Below are 6735 nucleotides of genomic sequence, written 5' to 3' on the forward strand. Positions count from 1 at the left end.
TTATACTGATCATTGTTATCCCATAGGAGACTATAACTATGCACACACTGATCTCTTATACTGATCATTGTTATCCCATAGGAGACTATAACTATGCACACACTGATCTCTTATACTGATCATTATTATCCCATAGGGACCTATAACACTGCACACACTGATCTCTTATACTGATCATCGTTATCCCATAGGAGACTATAACACTGCACACACTGATCTCTTATACTGATCATTATTATCCCATAGGAGACTATAACACTGCACACACTGATCTCTTATACTGATCATTATTATCCCATAGGAGACTATAACACTGCATACACTGATCTCTTATACTGATCATTATTATCCCATAGGAGACTATAACTGCACACACTGATCTCTTATACTGATCATTGTTATCCCATAGGAGACTATAACTATGCACACACTGATCTCTTATACCAATCATTGTTATCCCATAGGAGACTATAACTATGCACACACTGATCTCTTATACTGATCATTATTATCCCATAGGAGACTATAACTGCACACACTGATCTCTTATACTGATCATTATTATCCCATAGGAGACTATAATACTGATCACACTGATCTCTTATACTGATCATTATTATCCCATAGGAGACTATAACACTGCACACACTGATCTCTTATACTGATCATTATTATCCCATAGGAGACTATAACTGCACACACTGATCTCTTATACTGATCATTGTTATCCCATAGGAGACTATAACTATGCACACACTGATCTCTTATACTAATCATTGTTATCCCATAGGAGACTATAACTATGCACACACTGATCTCTTATACTGATCATTATTATCCCATAGGGACCTATAACACTGCACACACTGATCTCTTATACTGATCATCGTTATCCCATAGGAGACTATAACACTGCACACACTGATCTCTTATACTGATCATTGTTATCCCATAGGAGACTATAACACTGCACACACTGATCTCTTATACTGATCATTATTATCCCATAGGAGACTATAACACTGTACACACTGATCTCTTATACTGATCATTGTTATCCCATAGGGACCTATAACACTGCACACACTGATCTCTTATACTGATCATTATTATCCCATAGGAGACTATAACACTGCACACACTGATCTCTTATACTGATCATTATTATCCCATAGGAGACTATAACACTGCACACACTGATCTCTTATACTGATTATTATTATCCCATAGGAGACTATAACACTGCACACACTGATCTCTTATACTGATCATTATTATCCCATAGGAGACTATAACACTGCACACACTGATCTCTTATACTGATCATTATTATCCCATAGGAGACTATAACACTGCACACACTGATCTCTTATACTGATCATTATTATCCTATAGGAGACTATAATACTGATCACACTGATCTCTTATACTGATCATTATTATCCCATAGGAGACTATAACACTGCACACACTGATCTCTTATACTGATCATTATTATCCCATAGGAGACTATAACTGCACACACTGATCTCTTATACTGATCATTGTTATCCCATAGGAGACTATAACTATGCACACACTGATCTCTTATACTGATCATTGTTATCCCATAGGAGACTATAACTATGCACACACTGATCTCTTATACTGATCATTATTATCCCATAGGAGACTATAACACTGCACACATTGATCTCTTATACTGATCATTGTTATCCCATAGGAGACTATAATACTGCACACACTGATCTCTTATACTGATCAGTATTATCCCATAGGAGACTATAACACTGCACACACTGATCTCTTATACTGATCATTATTATCCCATAGGAGACTATAACACTGCACACACTGATCTCTTATACTGATCATTGTTATCCCATAGGAGACTATAACACTGCACATACTGATCTCTTATACTGATCATTATTATCCCATAGGAGACTATAACACTGCACACACTGATCTCTTATACTGATCATTATTATCCCATAGGAGACTATAACACTGCACACACTGATCTCTTATACTGATCATTATTATCCCATAGGAGACTATAACTGCACACACTGATCTCTTATACTGATCATTGTTATCCCATAGGAGACTATAACTATGCACACACTGATCTCTTATACTGATCATTGTTATCCCATAGGAGACTATAACACTGCACACACTGATCTCTTATACTGATCATTGTTATCCCATAGGAGACTATAACTATGCACACACTGATCTCTTATACTGATCATTGTTATCCCATAGGAGACTATAACTATGCACACACTGATCTCTTATACTGATCATTATTATCCCAAATGAGACTATAACACTGCACACACTAATCTCTTATACTGATCATTGTTATCCCATAGGAGACTATATTACTGCACACACTGATCTCTTATACTGATCATTATTATCCCATAGGAGACTATAACACTGATCACACTGATCTCTTATACTGATCATTATTATCCCATAGGAGACTATAACACTGCACACACTGATCTCTTATACTGATCATTGTTATCCCATAGGAGACTATAACACTGCACACACTGATCTCTTATACTGATCATTATTATCCCATAGGAGACTATAACACTGATCACACTGATCTCTTATACTGATCATTATTATCCCATAGGTACCTATAACACTGATCACACTGATCTCTTATACTAATCATTATTATCCCATAGGAGACTATAACACTGCACACACTGATCTCTTATACTGATCATTATTATCCCATAGGAGACTATAAAACTGCACACACAGATCTCTTATACTGATCATTATTATCCCATAGGGACCTATAACACTGCACACACTGATCTCTTATACTGATCATTATTATCCCATAGGAGACTATAACACTGCACACACTGATCTCTTATACTGATCATTATTATCCCATAGGGACCTATAACACTGCACACACTGATCTCTTATACTGATCATTATTATCCCATAGGAGACTATAACACTGCACACACTGATCTCTTATACTGATCATTGTTATCCCATAGGGACCTATAACACTGCACACACTGATCTCTTATACTGATCATTATTATCCCATAGGAGACTATAACACTGCACACACTGATCTCTTATACTGATCAATATTATCCCATAAGAGACTATAACACTGCACACACTGATCTCTTACACTGATCATTATTATCCCATAGGGACCTATAACACTGTACACACTGATCTCTTATACTCATCATTATTATCCCATAGGAGACTATAACACTGCATACACTGATCTCTTATACTGATCATTGTTATCCCATAGGGACCTATAACACTGCACACACTGATCTCTTATACTGATCATTATTATCCCATAAGAGACTATAACACTGCACACACTGATCTCTTATACTGATCATTATTATCCCATAGGAGACTATAACACTGCACACACTGATCTCTTATACTGATCATTATTATCCCATAGGAGACTATAACACTGCACACACTGATCTCTTATACTGATCATTATTATCCCATAGGAGACTATAACACTGCACACACTGATCTCTTATACTGATCATTATTATCCCATAGGAGACTATAACACTGATCACACTGATCTCTTATACTGATCATTATTATCCCATAGGACACTATAACACTGCGCACACTGATCTCTTATACTGATCATTATTATCCCATAGGAGACTATAACACTGATCACACTGATCTCTTATACTGATTATTATTATCCCATAGGAGACTATAACACTGATCACACTGATCTCTTATACTGATCATTATTATCCCATAGGAGACTATAACACTGCACACACTGATCTCTTATACTGATCATTATTATCCCATAGGAGACTATAACACTGCACACACTGATCTCTTATACTGATCATTATTATCCCATAGGGACCTATAACACTGCACACACTGATCTCTTATACTGATCATTGTTATCCCATAGGAGACTATAACACTGCACACACTGATCTCTTATACTGATCATTGTTATCCCATAGGAGACTATAACACTGCACACACCGATCTCTTATACTGATCATTATTATCCCATAGAGACCTATAACACTGCACACACTGATCTCTTATACTGATCATTATTATCCCATAGGAGACTATAACACTGCACACACTGATCTCTTATACTGATCATTATTATCCCATAGACTATAACACTGCACATACTGATCTCTTATACTGATCATTGTTATCCCATAGGAGACTATAACACTGCACACACTGATCTCTTATACTGATCATTATTATCCCATAGGAGACTATAATACTGCACACACTGATCTCTTATACTGATCATTATTATCCCATAGGAGACTATAACACTGCACACACTGATCTCTTATACTGATCATTGTTATCCCATAAGAGACTATAACACTGATCACACTGATCTCTTATACTGATCATTATTATCCCATAGGAGACTATAACACTGATCTCTTATACTGATAATTGTTATCCCATAGGGACCTATAACACTGCACACACTAATCTCTTATACTGATCATTATTGTCCCATAGGGACCTAAAACACTGCACACACTGATCTCTTATACTGATCATTATTATCCCATAGGGACCTATAACACTGCACACACTGATCTCTTATACTGATCATTATTATCCCATAGGGACCTATAACACTGCACACACTGATCTCTTATACTGATCATTATTATCCCATAGGGACCTATAACACTGCACACGCTGATCTTTTACATTGATCACTCGTTTCTCATAGGTAACCAGTGATCAATGATTCTACCGCTTGACTGCTCATGTCTGGATCTAAGGCACTGAGCAGTCATTCGGCGATCGGACACCAGGAGGCAAGGTAGGAGACCCTCCGCGTGTCCTACAGCTGTTTGGGATGCCGCGATTTTGCCGCGGCGATCCCAAACAGCCCCCTGAGCTAGCTGGCAGTGATTTACTTTAGATGCAGCGTTCAACTTTGACCGCCATGTCTAAAGGGTTAATAGCGCGCGGCACCGCAAACACTGCTTTGCCTTGACTCACTGGAGAAAACACACTAGCCATACTGACAGTCACTTGTCAGCAGGTTTGTTGCCCCTAGCAACAACTCCATCGGGTTCTCCCAGACTTGGTTCTAGGCACCAGGGTGCTGCAATTCAATCGCTGACCTCATTGCGCTGCCCGCATCCTCCACCAAATGATGACTCGCTCTTGCAGATAGGTGCGGTTGCAGTATGGAGGCAAGGAAACAGGACTTTTCAAATAAAAGTTCAGTGTTTTATTCACACTTGGCAGAACAAAGGAAAACGTAACAAAAGTCCACCTGTATTCCTTAGGTGTTTGTTCATGCCATGCGGCATCAAGCAAGACACATGACGCTCATCCTTCCATGACACCACCCGGAAGTCGGGCAGCAGCATGCATTTACACCTGGTATTTAAGGCAGCAAGGTTCTATATCCTCCACTGGAAAAAAAAATGTTTTAAATCAACTGGTTCCAGAAAGTTAAACATATTTGTTAATTGCTTCTCTTAAAAAATCTTAATCCTTCCAGTACATATCAGCTGCTGTATGCTCCACAGGAAGTTGTGTAGTTATTTCTAGTTTGACCACAATGCTCTCTGCTGACACCTGTGTCCAGAGCAGGAAAAAATCCCCATAACAATCCTCTCCTGCTCTGGACAGTTCCTGACATGGACAGAGGTGGCAGCAGAAAGCACTATGGTAAGACAGAAAAGAAATTCAAAAAGAAAAGAACTTCCTGAGGATTATACAGTAGCTGATAAGTACTGGAAGGATTAATATTTTTAAATAGAAGTAATTTACAAACCTGTTTAACTTTCCGGCACCAGTTGATGTAAAAAAGAAAAATGTTTTCCAGTGGGGTACCCCTTTAACTTTCTCTCCCTAATCCAGTAGTCTCAAACTGTGGCCCTCCAGATTTTGCAAAACTTCAACTCCCAGCATGCACGGACACCAAAGGCTCTCCGGGCATGCTGGGAGTTGAAGTTTTGAAACATTTGAGGTGGCCGCAGTTTGAAGAGGACTGCACTAAAGGATAAGATGAAAGGAAAACCTTGATTTCCCTTTTTGGGGACAGTGTGCATCCTCTGGAGGAAAACCGACCTTTGGTTGAAGCTTTGCAACATCTGGAGGGCCACAGTTTGAGACCACTATCATCTGTGTGGATTATTGGACTCATCATTTATGTTCAGAACGCCGGATGTGCTAGGCTGCAGGCAGCTGTGGTCGTCACCCCTTCCAGTGATGTGTATGGGAGGGGGTGTGACGGCTGTGGTTCCCTCGTAATTCTGCGCCTTTCAATCCACACATCCAGATTACGGGGTGCCGAGCCAGAGATTGCGGGGGGCTCCCAGCTGCATTTGGATCGGGGATTAGATGACTAGGTGCGGAGTACTCTTTTACAGTTTATGGGTAAATTCTTTGTTATCCTAAGAGGAGTGACTTCACTATTCAAGTTCTACATTTGTCTCGTATTTTACTTGCACATATTCTGGCTACTTAGGGTTCTCTCTATTAAAGGAGAACTCCGGGATACCTTAAAATTTTTCAAACTTCTCCAGGGACCCGGGATTTAAGAAAACAAACCGTACATACCTGCTGCTGCTCCCCCAATAACCTGCTCCGACCACCGCAGCGATCCTCTTCCTGGTTGCTGGTGGTTACAGTGATGTCCAGCCTCGGCAAGAAACC

This window comes from Hyla sarda (genome assembly GCF_029499605.1).
Source record: "Hyla sarda isolate aHylSar1 chromosome 1 unlocalized genomic scaffold, aHylSar1.hap1 SUPER_1_unloc_12, whole genome shotgun sequence".
Taxonomy (NCBI): Eukaryota; Metazoa; Chordata; class Amphibia; order Anura; family Hylidae; genus Hyla; species Hyla sarda.